We start from the raw sequence: 16,443 nt of genomic DNA, 5'->3' as shown, positions 1-16,443 counted from the left end.
CCATCCTTCTTCTCCACTTGAAGCACTCGGGCTCCCCAAGGTGATGAACATGGTCGTATTTAACCTTTATCTAGTAACTCCTTAATTTGCTTCTTAATTTCCTCCAAATCCTATGTGGGCATCCGATACGGTCTCTTTGATATTGGCCAGGTGCCTGGCAATAGCTCAACCAAAAACCCAATGTCTCGATCCGGTGGCATGCCTGGCAGCTCCTCCGGAGATACGTCGGGGAAATCCTTCACCACTGGGACTTCCTCCTGTACAACTCCTGATAAGGAATTCACTTGAGTCCTCTTCGGCACATGCCGGGATACATACTTGATCCTTCTTCCTTCTGGGGTGGTGAGGAATATCGACTTACTAACACAACCAATGTTCCCTCCATACTTAGATAACCAATACATGCCTAATATTATATCCAATCCTTGTGACTCCAAAATTATTAGGTCCGAGGGAAACACATACTTACCAATCCTTAAGGGTAACCGATCACACCATCGGCTGGCCATATACTCTGCTCCTGGCAAGCTTACTAACATGGGTGACCTAAGGGCTTGGGTTGGTGATACGTCTCCAGCGTATCTATAATTTTTTATTGTTCCATGCTATTATATTACCCCTTTTGGATGTTTATGGGCTTTATTTTACACATTTATATCATATTTGGGACTAACCTACTAACCGGAGGCCTAGCCCGTATTGCTGTTTTTTTTTTGCCTATTTCAGTATTTCGAAGAAAAGGAATATCAAACGGAGTCCAAACGGAATGAAACCTTTGGGAGCGTGATTTTTGTCCGAACGTGATCCGAAGAACTTGGAGTGCAAGTCAAGAAGCGAACAAGGCGGTCAGGAGATAGAAGGGCGCGCCCACCCCTATAGGGTGCGCCCCCTGTCTCCTGGGCCCCTCAGGTGGCCACCGATGTACTTCTTCCTCCTATATATACCTACGTACCCCGAAAACATCCAGGGAGCCAACGAAAAACAATTTCCACCATCGTAACCTTCTGTATCTGCGAGATCCCATCTTGGAGCCTTCGCCGGCGCTACGCCGGAGGGTGAATCGACCATGGAGGGCTTCTACGTCAACACCATAGCCCTTCCGATGAGTTGTGAGTAGTTTACCACAGACCTTCAGTTTGGTTTGGCCTACTAGATTGATCTTTCTTGCCATGGGAGAAGTGCTTAGCTTTGGGTTCAATCTTGCGGTGTCCTTACCCAGTGACAGAAAGGGTTGCAAGGCATGTATTGTATTGTTGCCATCGAGGATAAAAAGATGGGGTTTATGGGGCTGTTTGGTTTACTACCAACACTTGCCCAGCCAAAAAATTGGCACACCGACGGGATTTGGCTGTAGTTTGGATCGAGGCCAAAATTTTGGCTCGCCCGGCTCGCCCTGAACGCCCCCGTTCTATATTCGCCAATTTATTGGCGTGGCAAGGGCGCAGAAAACGAGCGCCAAAATTTTGGCAACGGGGCTCTTTCTGTGCGTGTGCATTGTTTCCTGTTTAAGCGCAGAAGATAAGTGGCACTGTGGCGGATTAATCGGCTAATTAAGCGTTAGCCAAATTTTCTGTGGCTGGCTTCTTTACGTACGTGGTATCGTTTCTTTTTCCTTTTTATTTCCTGTATTATGAGATCAATGCGGCAGATTAAAACATGGCAATAAAACGTTGATAGAAGCCAAACAGTCACGCACTGACGCGCGTCTGTTACGTGGTTTTTGGTTGGATCAATTAATCATGTGTGACTGGCCGTGTAAATCATGATTAGTACAGCCCAACAACAGCCATGCAGTACTACGGAGATCAAATTTGCATGGTGACATATGTGAGTACACGTATTAAAACAAGATTTTTCTTTTGACATATTGGAACTAGTAGGTTTTCTATGTTTCTTGTTTTTTGTTAGTTTGTATTAAACCGTATCATAATTAATCAAAGTTGACAAACATTTTACCAACTCAGTTGGCTACAAACCAAATGGGCCTAGCAGTTTTGCCCAAATTTTGGTTGGTACAATGGCTATGATCCAAACAACAATAACTTACCAAATTTTTGGTCATGCCCTTGCTTTGGTCATGCCAAAAAATTGGTTGGGCAAGTTGGGGCTCAAACCAAACACACCCTATATCATATTGCTTGAGTTTATCCCTCTACATCATGTCATCTTTCTTAATGCGTTACTCTGTTCTTATGAACTTAATACTCTAGATGCATGCTGGATAGCGGTCGATGTGTGGAGTAATAGTACAAGCAGGAGTCGGTCTACTTGTCACGGACGTGATGCCTATATATATGATCATGCCTAGATAATGTCATAATTATTCGCTTTTCTATCAATTGCTCGATAGTAATTTGTTCACCCACCGTAATACTTATGATATCTTAAGAGAAGCCACTAGTGAAACCTATGGCCCCCGGGTCTATCTTTTATCATATAAGCTTTCAATCTACTTTTATTTGCATCTTTACTTTTTGCATCTATATTATAAAATACCAAAAATATATTTATCTTATCATGCTATCTCTATCAGATCTCACTTTCGCAAGTGGCCGTGAAGGGATTGACAACCCCTTTATTGCGTTGGTTGTGAGTTCTTTGTTTGTTTGTGTAGGTGCGTGGGACTTTTGAGGAGCCTCCTACTATATTGATACCTTGGTTCTCAAAAACTGAGGGAAATACTTACGCTACTATTGCTGCATCACCCTTTCCTCTTCAAGAAAAACCAACGCAAGCTCAAGACGTAGCAAGAAGGATTTCTGGCGCCGTTGCCGGGGAGGTCTTCGCTGAAGTCAAGACATACCAAGTACCCATCACAAACTCATCTCCCTCGCATTTACATTATTTGCCTCTCGTTTTCCTCTCCCCCACTTCACCCTTGCCGTTTTATTCGCCCTCTCTTTCCCAATCTCTTCTCTCTCTCTTTTTCGCTCGCCTTTTTCCGTTTGCTCACGTGTTAGATCGTTTACCTTGTCATTATGGCTAGTCCTCCTATCCTTGTTATTACTCCCGAACATGAAGTTCTCAATTTTAAGCAAAGGGAGGGAGAAAATTTAAAAGATGCTTGGCATAAAATTTGCAATGCTCAAAATAGATCTACTAGGAAGCTTTCTACTTCCATTCTTCTTTGCAATTTTTATGTAGGCATTACTCCTTGGAATAGATGCGCTCTTGATACCGTTACCGGAGGGGATTTCTTGAGTAGCCATTCGTTTGATGCTTATAATGCTATGTTAGATTTATTTGGCCCACCACCTCTTTTGGTTAATGGAATGGTTTTAACTTTAGAACATGTGATGCAACGGCTTGATATTATTGAAAATAAAGTTGCTACTATTGAGTTGATTGAAAATTTGTATAAAAAGATTCATAATCACATTACCCAATATGGATCTAGGGTTGGAGTTACTTTGAAAAATCTTAAAGAGAAAGAACCTATAGTTAATGAAAAAAATAGATCTAGATTGTGCAAGAATCGGTAAACTTGAGGATATTATTACCAACTTAGGTTCCGCGTTTTCTTCCATGAAAAACACTCCAAAAAACCCCACCAAAACTGACAAGTTTATTTATGTTCCTAAAAATAAGGGTGAATCTTCTAGTAAGGAAGACCCAGATCTCAAATCCATAAGTGTTCATCCCAATTGTCTCTCTATCGTTAAGGAACCTTTTGCTACAAAAGAATTTCTTGAATTTTCACCTAAAGGTTTAATCATTGCTAAAAAGGGAGAAACCCCTAAAAATTATAAGTGCTCTATTGAGGATTCGAGTGCCAAAGATGGCACTACTTAGATCTATCTTCGCTTTTATGCCTAGCTAGGGGCGTTAAACGATAGTGCTAGTTGGGAGGCAACCCAATTTTCTTTGTGTTTTTTGTTTTTGTTTCTGTTTAGTAATAAATTTTGCATCTACCTTCTTTTTAGATGTGTTTTTATCTTTTAATTAGTGTTTGTGCCAAGTAGAACCTATAGGATAACCTATAATAATAGTTGATTTGATTCTGCTGAAAAACAGAAAGTTTGCGTGCACGAATTTAGTTTTGTTAAATCACAGAAACGTGATTTTGCGTTGATTCGTTTTGATTCTGATCAATAGACAAATTTTACAGGACTTCCTATTTTGGTAGGATTTTTAGAGTTCCAGAAGTTTGCGTTAGTTACAGATTGCTACAGACTATTCTGTTTTTGACAGATTCTGCCTTTCGTGTGTTGTTTGCTTATTTTGATGCATCTATGGCTCGTATTAAGTGGTATGAACCATAGAGAACTTGGAATACAGTAGGTTTAACACCAAAATAAATAAAGAATGAGTTCATTACAGTACCTTATGTGGTGGTTTTGTTTTCTTTCACTAACGGAGCTTATAAGATTTCCTGTTGAGTTTTGTGTTGTGAAGTTTTCAAGTTTTGGGTAAAGCTTTTATGGACTATGGAATAAGGAGTGGCAAGAGCCTAAGCTTGGGGTGCCCATGGCACCCCAAGATATTCAAGGATAGCCAAAAGCCTAAGCTTGGGGATGCCCCGGGAAGGCATCCCCTCTTTCGTCTTCGTTCATTGGTAACTTTACTTGGAACTATATTTTTATTCGCCACATGATATGTATTTTGCTTGGAGCGTCGTGTATGATATTAGTCTTTGATTTTTAGTTTACCAAAATCATCCTTGCTGTACACACCTTTTGGGAGAAGCCCACTTGATTAGAATTTGCTAGAATACTCTATATGTTTCACTTATATCTCTTGAGCTTGATAGTTTTTGCTCTAGTGCTTCACTTATATCTTTTAGATCACGGCGGTGGCTTAATTTTGTAGAAATTGCTAGTCTCTCATGCTTCACTTATATTGTTTTGAGAGTCTTTTAGAATATCATGGTATTTGCTATGGTTATAAAATTGGTCCTAGAATAGTAGGCATCCAAGTTGGGTATAATAAAAACTATCATAGGAAGTGAATTGGATGCTATGATCAATTTAATACTTGATAATTACTTTGAGATATGGAGGTAGTGATATTAAAGTCATGCTAGTTGGGTGATTATGAATTTAAAGAATGCTTGTGTTGAAGTTAGCAAGTCCCGTAGCATGCACGTATGGTTAAGGTTGTGTGACAAATTTGAAACATGAAGTGTACCTGGCTTGTGCATCCTTATGAGTGGCGGTCGGGGACGAGCGATGGTCTTTTCCTACCAATCTATCCCTCTAGGAGCATGCGCGTAGTGCTTGCTTTTTTATGACTTCTAAATTTTGGCAATAAGTATATGAGTTCTTATGACTATTGTTGAGTCCACGGATTATACGCACTTTTACCTTTCCACCATTGCTAGCCTCTTCGGTACCGTGCATTGCCCCTTCTCACCTTGAGAGTTGGTGCAAACTTTTCCGGTGCATCCAAACCCCGTGATACGATATGATCTATCACACATAAACCTCCTTATATCTTCCTCAAAACAGCCACCATACCTACCTATTATGGCATTTCCATACCCATTCCGAGATATATTGCCATGCAACTTTCCACCATTGCGTTCATCATCATGACATACATTACTTTTGTCATATTACCATTGCATGATCATGTAGTTGACATCGTATTTGTGGCAAAGCCACCATGCATAATTTTTCATACATGTCACTCTTGATTCATTGCACCATCCCGGTACACCGCCGGAGGCATTCATATAGTCATATCTTGTTCTAGTTTCGAGTTGTAATTCATGTGTTGTAATCAATAAAAGTGTGATGATCATCACTATTAGAGCATTGTTCCCAAAAAAGAAAAAAAAGAAAAAAAAGAAAGGCCAAAAAAAGAAAGGCCAAAGAAAAAGAAAGAAAAAAAGAAAAAATAAAGGGAAAAAAGAAAATAAATAAAAAGGGGCAATGTTACTATCTCTTTTTCCACACTTGTGCTTCAAAGTAGCACCATGTTCTTCATGTAGTGGGTCTCATATACTGTGCTTCAAAGTAGCACCATGTTTTTCATAGTGAGTCTCATAGGTTGTCATTTTCATATACTAGTGGGAATTTTTAATTATAGAACTTGGCTTGTATATTCCTACGATGGGCTTCCTCAAATGCCCTAGGTCTTCGTGAGCAAGCAAGTTGGATGCACACCCACTAGTTTTCTTTTGTTGAGCTTTCATTCATTTATAGCTCTAGTGCATCTGTTGCATTGCAATCCCTACTCCTCATGTTGACATCAATTGATGGGCATCTCCATAGCCCATTGATTATCCTCATCAATGTGAGACTTTCTCTTTTTTTTGTCTTCTCCACACAATCCCCATCATCATATTCTATTCCACCCATAGTGCTATATCCATGGCTCACGCTCATGTATTGCGTGAAGGATGAAAAAGTTTGAGATTATTTAAGTACGAAACAATTGCTTGGCTTGTCATCGGGGGTGTAGAATTTGGGAACATTTTTGTGTGACGAAAATGAAGCATAGCCTAACTATATGATTTTGTAGGGATGAACTTTCTTTAGCCATGTTATTTTAAGAAGACATGATTGCTTTTATTAGTATGCTTGAAGTGTTACTATTTCTTTTATCAATATGAACTTTTATTTTGAATCATTTGGATCTGAACATTCATGCCACAATAAAGAAAATTACATTGAGAATTATGCTAGGCAGCATTCCACATCAAAAATTCTGTTTTTATCATTTACCTACTCGAGGACGAGCAGGAATTAAGCTTGGGGATGCTTGATACGTCTCCAACGTATCTATAATTTTTATTGTTCCATGCTATTATATTACCCCTTTTGGATGTTTATGGGCTTTATTTTACACATTTATATCATTTTTGGGACTAACCTACTAACCGGAGGCCCAGCCCATATTGCTGTTTTTTGCCTATTTCAGTATTTCGAAGAAAAGGAATATCAAACGGAGTCCAAACGGAAGGAAACCTTCGGGAGCGTGATTTTTGGAACGAACGTGATCTGGAGAACTTGGAGTGCAAGTCAAGAAGCGAACGAGGCGGCCAGGAGATAGCAGGGCGCGCCCACCCCTATACGGCGCGCCCCCCTGTCTCCTGGGCCCCTCAGGTGGCCACCGACGTACTTCTTCCTCCTATATATACCTACGTACCACAAAAACATCTAGGGAGCCAACGAAAAACAATTTCCACCGCCGTAACCTTCTGTATCCGCGAGATCCCATCTTGGAGCCTTCGTTGGCGCTCCGTCGGAGGGGGAATCGACCATGGAGGGCTTCTACATCAACACCATAGCCCTTCTGATGAGATGTTAGTAGTTTACCACATACCTTTGGGTCCATAGTTATTAGCTAGATGGCTTCTTCTCTCTTTTTGGATCTCAATACAATGTTCTCCCCCTCTCTTGTGGAGATCTATTCGATGTAAACTCTTTTTGCAGTGTGTTTGTCGAGATCCGATGAATTGTGGGTTTATGATCAAGTTTACCTATGAAAAATATTTGAATCTTCTCTGAATTCTTTTATGTATGATTGAGTTATCTTTGCAAGTCTCTTCGAATTATCAGTTTGGTTTGGCCTACTAGATTGATCTTTCTTGCCATGGGAGAAGTGCTTAGCTTTGGGTTCAATCTTGTGTGTCCTTACGCAGTGACAGAAAGGGTTGCAAGGCACGTATTGTATTGTTGCCATCGAGGATAAAAAGATGGGGTTTATATCATATTTCTTGAGTTTATCCCTCTACATCATGTCATCTTTCTTAATGCGTTACTCTGTTCTTATGAACTTAATACTCTAGATGCATGCTGGATAGCGGTCGATGTGTGGAGTAATAGTAGTAGATGCAGGCAGGAGTCGGTCTACTTGTCACGAACGTGATGCCTATATATATGATCATGCCTAGATAATCTCATAATTATTCGCTTTTCTATCAATTGCTCGACAGTAATTTGTTCACCCACCGTAATACTTATGCTATCTTGAGAGAAGCCACTAGTGAAACCTATGGCCCCGGGTCTATCTTTTATCATATTTGCTTTCAATCTACTTTTATTTGCATCTTTACTTTTTGAATCTATATTATAAAATACCAAAAATATATTTATCTTATCATACTATCTCTATCAGATCTCACTTTCGCAAGTGGCCGTGAAGGGATTGACAACCCCTTTATTGTGTTGTTTGCGAGTTCTTTGTTTGTTTGTGTAGGTGCATGGGACTTTTGAGGAGCCTCCCACTGGATTGATACCTTGGTTCTCAAAAACTGAGGGAAATACTTACGCTACTATTGCTGCATCACCCTTTCCTCTTCAAGGAAAACCAACACAAGCTCAAGACGTAGCAGTTGGCAGTTTATTCTTATCCACAAATCCCCTTGATATGTATGAATGCGATGCACCAGTATCAAAAAGAACAAGTGCGTTAAATGCATTAATCAAAAACTTACCGACAACTGCATCGGGTTGATCCTCAATCTCCTCCACACTGATGTGGTTCACCTGACCTTTGGTGAAAGGGTTGGGCTTCTTGGCAGAACTCCCATTGCCATTTCCATTCTTTGCATCAGGACATTCATTGTCATAATGTCCAGTCTTCTGGCACTTGTAACAGGTAACGTGGCTCAAATCCCTCTTGGCTGGTGTTGAAGAGTTGGAACGGTCCTGGCTGCTGCTTCCTCCATTCCCATTGCCATTCTTGGGGCCACTATGGTTGTGCGAACTTGCTCTGTTGTGCGTGTGTCCTCCATGGTTGTGGGTATGTCCTCCCGAGTATGGGGAATAGCGGGGCTTCTGCTGGGCTCCAGAAGTGTACCTCCCCTGTCCATACTTCCTCTTGCGATTATCAATCTATTGTTGCTTGCCTTCAATCATAAGAGCCTTGTCTAACAACTCCTGGTAGTTGTTGAATGTTGCCACCATCAACTGCATGCTCAGCTCATCATTCAGTCCTTCCAGAAATTTCTCCTGCTTAGCGGCATCTGTAGCTACGTCATCAGGGGCATAGCATGCTAACTTACTAAACTCATCCACATACTGGCCCACTATACGTCCTCCTTGGCGCAAGTTGTGAAACTCACACTTCTTCATGCTCATAGCTCCAGCTGAAATATGGGCAGTGCGGAAAGCCTGCTAAAACTGATCCCATGTAACAGTGTCAATGGGGTAAGTGGCTGTGAAATTCTCCCACCATGATGCTGCAGGTCCATCAAGATGATGTGCGGCAAAACACACTCTCTCCGCATCTGTGCATCCTGCAGTGGTCAGCTCTCTTCCAATCTTGCGGAGCCAATCATCTACAACAATCGGCTCGGTGCTACTAGAGAACACCAGCGGATTCAACCTTAGGAAATGGGCTAGGTGATCAACAGAGGGTGGTGGTGGTGGGTTGTTGTTGTTGTTACCATGGTTCTGATTCTGGACTAAAAGTTGCATCAAGGTATTCTGCAGCTGGATCAACTGAGTGAGCTCCAGTGGGAAGGAAAATCCATTGTCATGTCTCGGAGCCATCTGATGGGTTTAGAAGGGGTGAGAAAACAGAATAGAATAGGGGTCTAAGAGAGATTCACTACCCATAAGACTCATGAGACACACACAATCAATTTCACTTCAATCAATAGCACAAAAGTCACACAAGAGCGGTCTAACCTATCATTACAAACTCGATCGTTGCAACTACTTGGAGGGAAAATACTACTAATTACAATGGTAGTCGTCTAGAAATTTTCATCAGAAGAAGACTCCATAATATCTGCTCCAGCTTCATCAACGTAGTCATCATCGGTATCACGGTCGAAGTTGGTGTCGTCGAGGATGATGTAGTCTCCTGGTTGATTGTCCTTCTTTGGCGCGGGGTCTCCCATGAATACTCCTAACTTCCTTGTCAGGTCGTCATTCTTTTCTACTAATATAGCAATCTCCTCCTTGTATCCATCGTGTGTAGACTTGATCTCCTCTTCTAGCTCGTTGTTTCTCCTCACCAGTTTCTTGATCTTCTTCATGTGGATAATTTGTTGATTCTCATGTCGACGAATATGATCTCCCATCTCTTGAATGTAAGCTGCAATTGATCCATCCCTCCTGGTACGAATCATCTCCCATTTGTCATCTCGGCGGCCACATATCTGGTAGACGGTATTCTCCAGCTCCTTGTGATACACCTCACATATGCGTCCAAAGGTGATATGTGCGGCCATGCTCTTTCCAATACTCCATCTTGGTGCATCCAGGTAGAAATCAATAGGCTCCGTTGTTGGCGCAAAGGTCCTCTCAGGTATCCAGACTTCGATCTTCCAGCGCTCCTCTTCCGGTACAGATGTAGAGAAAGTCCCCGTGAAGCTTGGTAATCTGATGTTCGGATACTTAGTGACTTCATTCAAATGCTTTTCGAAAGGGGTGTCGTCATCCGGCTGAGTGAACTTGTTCTTGGGATCCGCCATCTATAGAGTAGAAAGAGAGGAGAATTAGAAATGAGTAGAGAAGAGAAATCTTGTGGCTCATTCTAGTGGTCGCGTCCTACAGTCAGCGCGTGCTCTGATATCATCTTGTAGCGACCAGACCTCAAACGGTCAAGTCTCTGTGCATCAGTGTCATCCCTGGATCGGTAATGCTGACACGCATAGTACTCGAGGAATTATAACAGAGTTTCAATCCCACACGTATTACATCGAGTCCTCATAAAGAGTATGATTACATAAATAATTCATGGCTGAAGACCATCTAAACTAGATAACTGCAGAAGCTTCAAAGGTAAATGAGTCCATCAACTCCAGCGGCATAGCTGAGTGCAAAACAACGACCTATCACACCTTATTCGTTGTCTGAGTAGTCTGCAACATAAGACGTTGCAGCCCGAAACGGGTCAGCACATGGAATATGCTGGCATAGTTACACTATAAAGCAATAATAATGCAAGAACTATATCTACATGCAATATTTGGCTGGTGGAGGTTGTATGTTTCAGGGTTTTGCATAAAGCTAGTTTTTCCCTACAACAAAGGAATAAATTTATTTAACTACTCGCATGTTGCCCATTATTTGAGAAGGTAACCCCAACTCAAATCCCAATTAAAAGTATCATCATTAACCCAACATCATAATTAATTAAAGTAACGTGTTGAGATCACATCAATAGGTTCAAGTACTAGATACTCAAGACGTCCATTACCGGGGACACGGCTAACCATGATTAGTTTATACACTCTGCAGAGGTTTGCGCACTTTTCCCCACAAGACTCGACCGCATCCATGATCGGATTATTGAGACATAGCCTTTCTGAAGCATTAACTCTCTACTCCGGGTAGACAGTACTACCTACAACCCTCTACATCTGCTAGTCTACCTCTTCAAGAGCTCACGCGACTTAATCAACTATGCCAGAGCCCATAATGGCTTGTGGCTGCACATGAAAGTTTCTAGCATGAATAATCTTATGATCCCTTTGGGCCTGGGTGGCATTCCATAGGATAATCACACGGAAACCCCGGGATTTCCAAAAATAGGCAACACTGGGTTCCCCAGGTGCCTCAACCAATCCACCCAGATGTGTATTAAAGTTGCCACCTTAATGTTGTCCATAATTAAAAATAACTCTCAAACTTCCATGTGTGAATCATGATCCAATCCCAGTCTATGAGCATGGTTAAGCAATCATAAGCATAACGTATATTCCCAGGGTGATCAAAAGGTATTAGGATCCAACCTCAAGCACTACATCCAAAACCACATGTTCCCAATCCTACTAATGCAAACATTTGTGGGGCAGAACTAATGCATAGTAAAACTGGATATAAAAGAGTATGATCAAAGTGTAACTTGCCTTGCTGACGATCTGCAAACTCTAGAGATTCGTATTAACAAGCTTCGCACTCTGGGTAATCTAGCATAGACAAACAGTAGCATACATAAGCAATCACTCAAACGAAACACGAGAAAAACCGAGAAAAGATCCAAAACCAACACGAAAACAAGCAAACGGCTTAAACTAGCAAGACTCAAAACCTAACAACAATATTAACATGCGAATTAGATCTTAACAGTAAGTACATGTGATTAGCTACGATTTGCAAAACGATTCAACTCAAACGGAGCAACGAAACTCAAAATACGAACGAAACAAGATCGTTTACTAATCTGGACGAAAGTCAAATTTTACAGTACCAAAATCATGTTCAAGTTGATTAACTGGAAAGAGGGCTTCGAGACGAAGATTTCGGTGCTGGTTTCATCTAATTTGGATAAACGAGTAAAAAGTTATACTAGCACTACAGGAATCAGCTACTTTGCCGTCTGCCACGGCAGACGGCAAAGGTCTTTGCCGTCCGCCGCGGACGGCAAAGTAAGATCCGGCAAACAGCTACTTTGTCGTCCGCTTTAAGCGGCTGACGGCAAAGGGTCCTTTGCCATCAGCAGCAGACAGCAAAGAAAGCAGACGGCAAAAATTTGTCTGTTAGTCCGTTAGGTGGCTAACGGCAGCCCTTTGTCGTCCGCCATATGATGTCAGCTAGACGTCACCACTCTTTGTCGTCTGCCACTGTAGGCAAACTGGCCAAATGGGTCAGCTCCCAGGAAGCACAGTTGGCTGCCACGTGTCATGTTTGCCATCCGCAGCGGACGGCAAAGAGGTCGTTGCCGTCGGTGGCAGACGGCAAAGAGCCTGTATATTGGCTCTTTTTTTGTTTTTTTCTGAATCCAACAATTTTCACAGCAAATATATATGACATATATAGCTATATTTCACAGGGCTATTTAACAGCAAACATATCACATATATATCCAGCACATAATTAAGTTTCATCCATTCATACATAAGCAAGTTCCATCCATACACATTGTTCCATCCATATACATATTACAATGCAAAGTTTGATCAAGATAGCAAGTTCCATCATAGCAAGCTAGATACAATGCAAAGTTTCATCAAAGAAAAAACAAGCACTCCATCATAGCAAGCTACCTTTCATGAAGTGAATGAAATCTGCAAAATGGCAATTAAGAAAGTTAGAAATAGGTGACTAGAAGAAGAACACTAGAACAAGAAGTATATGTCATTTATGAGCTAACTTAGGTGAAATGGATCATATATGAGCTAACTAAGTTGAAATGGGTCGTTTATGAGCTAACTATGGTGAAATGGATCATCTATGAGCTAACTTAGTTCAAATGGGTCGTTTATGAGCTAACTAAGGTGAAATGGATCGTTTTTTAGCTAACTAAGTTGAAATGTATCATTTTTGAGCTAACTTAGGTGAAATGGATCATTTATGAGCTAACTTAGTTGAAATGGGTCGTTTATGAGCTAAGTAAGGTGAAATGGATTGTTTTTTAGCTAACTAAGGTGAAATGGATCATTTAAGAGCTAATTTAGGTGAAATGGATCGTTTATGAGCTAACTAAGGTGAAATGGATCATTTAAGAGCTAATTTAGGTGAAATGGATCGTTTATGAGCTAATCTACATAAAATGGGTCATTTTGGAGCTAACCTAGGTAAGATGGGTCATTTTGGAGCTAACCTAGGTGAAATGGATCGTTTATGAGCTAATCTAGGTAAAATGGGTCATTTTAGAGCCAACTTGGGTAAAATGCATCATTTTAGAGCTAACCTACGTAAGATGGATGGTTTTGGAGGTTAGTAAGCTTATTAAGTCATTTTGGAGGAAAAGAAGCTAACTCTAAGTCATTATGGTAAGCATATTGGAGGAAATAAAGCTAAGTCTAGGTCTTTATGCATTTGTTAAGCAAAACACTAGAGACACTTACCGTGATCATGGAGGTGTTGTAGTGGGGTGGCTCATGCCGGTAGGTGGAGAAGGATCGTGCGATGCTTGTCTGGAGTTACGCTGCACCAAAGATCATTTCCAATGTCTCATTAGCATGATGACACTCAAATGTTAAGACTAGCAAGTAATGTCCATTCAAATTAAACTCACCGTGGTCCCAGGAGCAATCACTGGCATCGGCGGAGCAGTCTGACCGGAATTCTCGCACACAGACTGCACGTTTGGTTTTGACGACTCAATCATACTAGTTAGTAATGAGACAAACACTACATGAATGTTTTGGCTAATGTGTAGAAAAACCTTACCACAAGGAGCTCATACATGGCCCTTGCCTGCATGTCATTCCGTGCCCTCTCCTCCTCCAACATTTTTGTCGTCCTCTCCTCCAACTCCCGCTGCCTCTCCGCCGCCTCCGCCAGAAGTTTCTCCATTCTATCTCTCTCACTTTGTATAGCAGCTTGCAACACCACTCCTCGTTACCATTTGTAATCATTGATGGAAGCGCACACAATGTAATGGAGAAAGATAATTGAGTACGTATAACTAACCTTGAAGGCGAGTTGGACTAGCCGTTCACGAGCCCTTGTCTCAGGAGCGGAGCTCGACTGGCGCGCCTTGATCTCCGGGAGAGTGCTAGGACAACGGATAAGTCCATCTCCCATGGCTATGGAGCCATGGGACCTCCCGCCACCATATATCATCAGCAGCTCGGTATCAATGGGACCCTAGCTCGGATTAAAGTCCTCCCCTTTCCTCGCCTTCCCCTCATCTCTATATTTCACGAGCTTGTCGTGGGAGGAGATGCTGGTGAAGTTTTTTGGATCATCGAGGTCAGATGCAGAGAATGCCTTGACTTTCTTGTAAGAGCCAGTGTGGGCCATGGCATACAGGTCGTACACCTCTGGCACCTTATCCGCCTTATTGTAGCGTGTCTGAAAGAGAGAAACAAAGTAAATTAGTAATTAAAGGGCTGAAAGCTAGCATGATGAACGAATTGCATGAATCATGAAGCAAACCACATACCCAGTTCCGCCCGTACTGATATAAGTTGGAGCTGCCTTGATGGTGTGACACACCTTCCATTTGGGCACGTTTGTCCTTGGCCTCGTTGTGGAGGGCTCGCCATTCTTTTGAGCACCACTCATTGACCAACACCTCCCAACAATCCATCCGATCCGCACACCATCTCGGAGGGTCCTAAGTTAGGAAATAGAAACTTGAGTGGTACGGCTATGAATTACTAAATGAAGGAAGTAAAGTAGAAGGCCTTAAGAATTACCTTCATGTACTCATCCTTACTCAAGAACTTCTCGCGGCACGCTGGCTTGGTCTTCTTGATACCACGCGCGGTGTAGTAGTCTCGAACGGCCTGCACCCAAGCCTCGTGCCGTAAGTTCTGTAGTAGGCGCTTGCAGACGTTATCGATAACATTTGCCGCCTCCTCCTCGTATCCCTCCTCACACTTGTAGAATGTCTGCAATCAAATGAGACAATATTGATTAGTACAATTAATAACTAGCTAGTTGAAGATTTTTAATTGTGTAAAGGAGAAATTACCCAGAACTTTCTAATCACCACGTCTGCCCTCGTCTTGCACAAGACACCGTCGATAATCTCACCCGGCGGGGCCGAGGCAGCCAAGTAGTGCTCCCAACTCAATCCAAGCTCTGGAAGCCGACCCTCACCAGGCAACGTAACAAACATCGGGAAGTGTTGCCGACAAAGAACTCCAAGGACGAAGTTGGGCCGGCGGACACTATGATGGTGGTCCCAACCCCTGCTGCATGACAAGGCCAACGCATTAGATAATTGAAGAAACGTGAATGCAGAAGGGTACAAAAAGATTAAATGCACTTACCTCTCCCCATCAGGGAAAATCAACCACCTCTGCTCGTGGTTCGCAGGCACGTCCGGGAGCCGTGTAGCACCACGCTGGTAGATGGTGCCCCCCTCCTCGTCAATATCAGTCGGCTCCCCGCCATCATCAGCATGGCCACTCGGCCCCTCAGGCTGATCCGGCCAGGTACCCCATCTAGACATGTGTTCCTCCGGGGTCTCGTGGGCCAAAATCTCGTGGCCCGAAGGCCCGTGGACCGGAGTCCATGTAGCCTCCTCCTCGGACGATTCCACCCTAGCAGTCACGTGCACGGGTGAAACAACTGGGGGTGGCGGCGAGGAAGGCGCCCTCGCAGTCACCCTACCTCCTCTCCCGCGACCACGTGCTCCAGCTCCTCTCTTCTTCTTACCTCGTCCCCTGCTCGGCACCGCGGTCGATGAAGAAGGGCACGGCGGTGTCGCCATACTGTCCAGCAACGCTCGGCGGAGAGGTGCGTGTGGAATGGAAGACCTCGTCGCACGCACCGACGAAGAAGGGTCCTCGGAGCGCTCCTGACCAGCGCCCACCATCTTTCAACACCTGCCATGACAAAGAGTAAACGAAATTAGTACAACGGCAAAAAATACCGACATGAATAATAATATGTATATCACTTAAGTGTATCATCATCAAGTACAGCATAAAAAATTGAATACCTAACACTACGTATAAATGCATAATCATCATCATCAAGTACAATAATAATCTCGATCAGTATCATCAATAAATGCATAATCATCATCATCACTATAATCAATAACGGGCTCACGGGGTCAGGGGGTCGGGGTGTCGGGGTTTGGAGTCAGGGTTGAGGTGTCGGGGTGTGGTGTCGGGGTGTGGTGTCGGGGTCGGGG

Source organism: Triticum aestivum, chromosome 2B, assembly GCF_018294505.1.
Source record: "Triticum aestivum cultivar Chinese Spring chromosome 2B, IWGSC CS RefSeq v2.1, whole genome shotgun sequence".
Taxonomy (NCBI): Eukaryota; Viridiplantae; Streptophyta; class Magnoliopsida; order Poales; family Poaceae; genus Triticum; species Triticum aestivum.
This window is presented reverse-complemented; position numbering follows the sequence as displayed.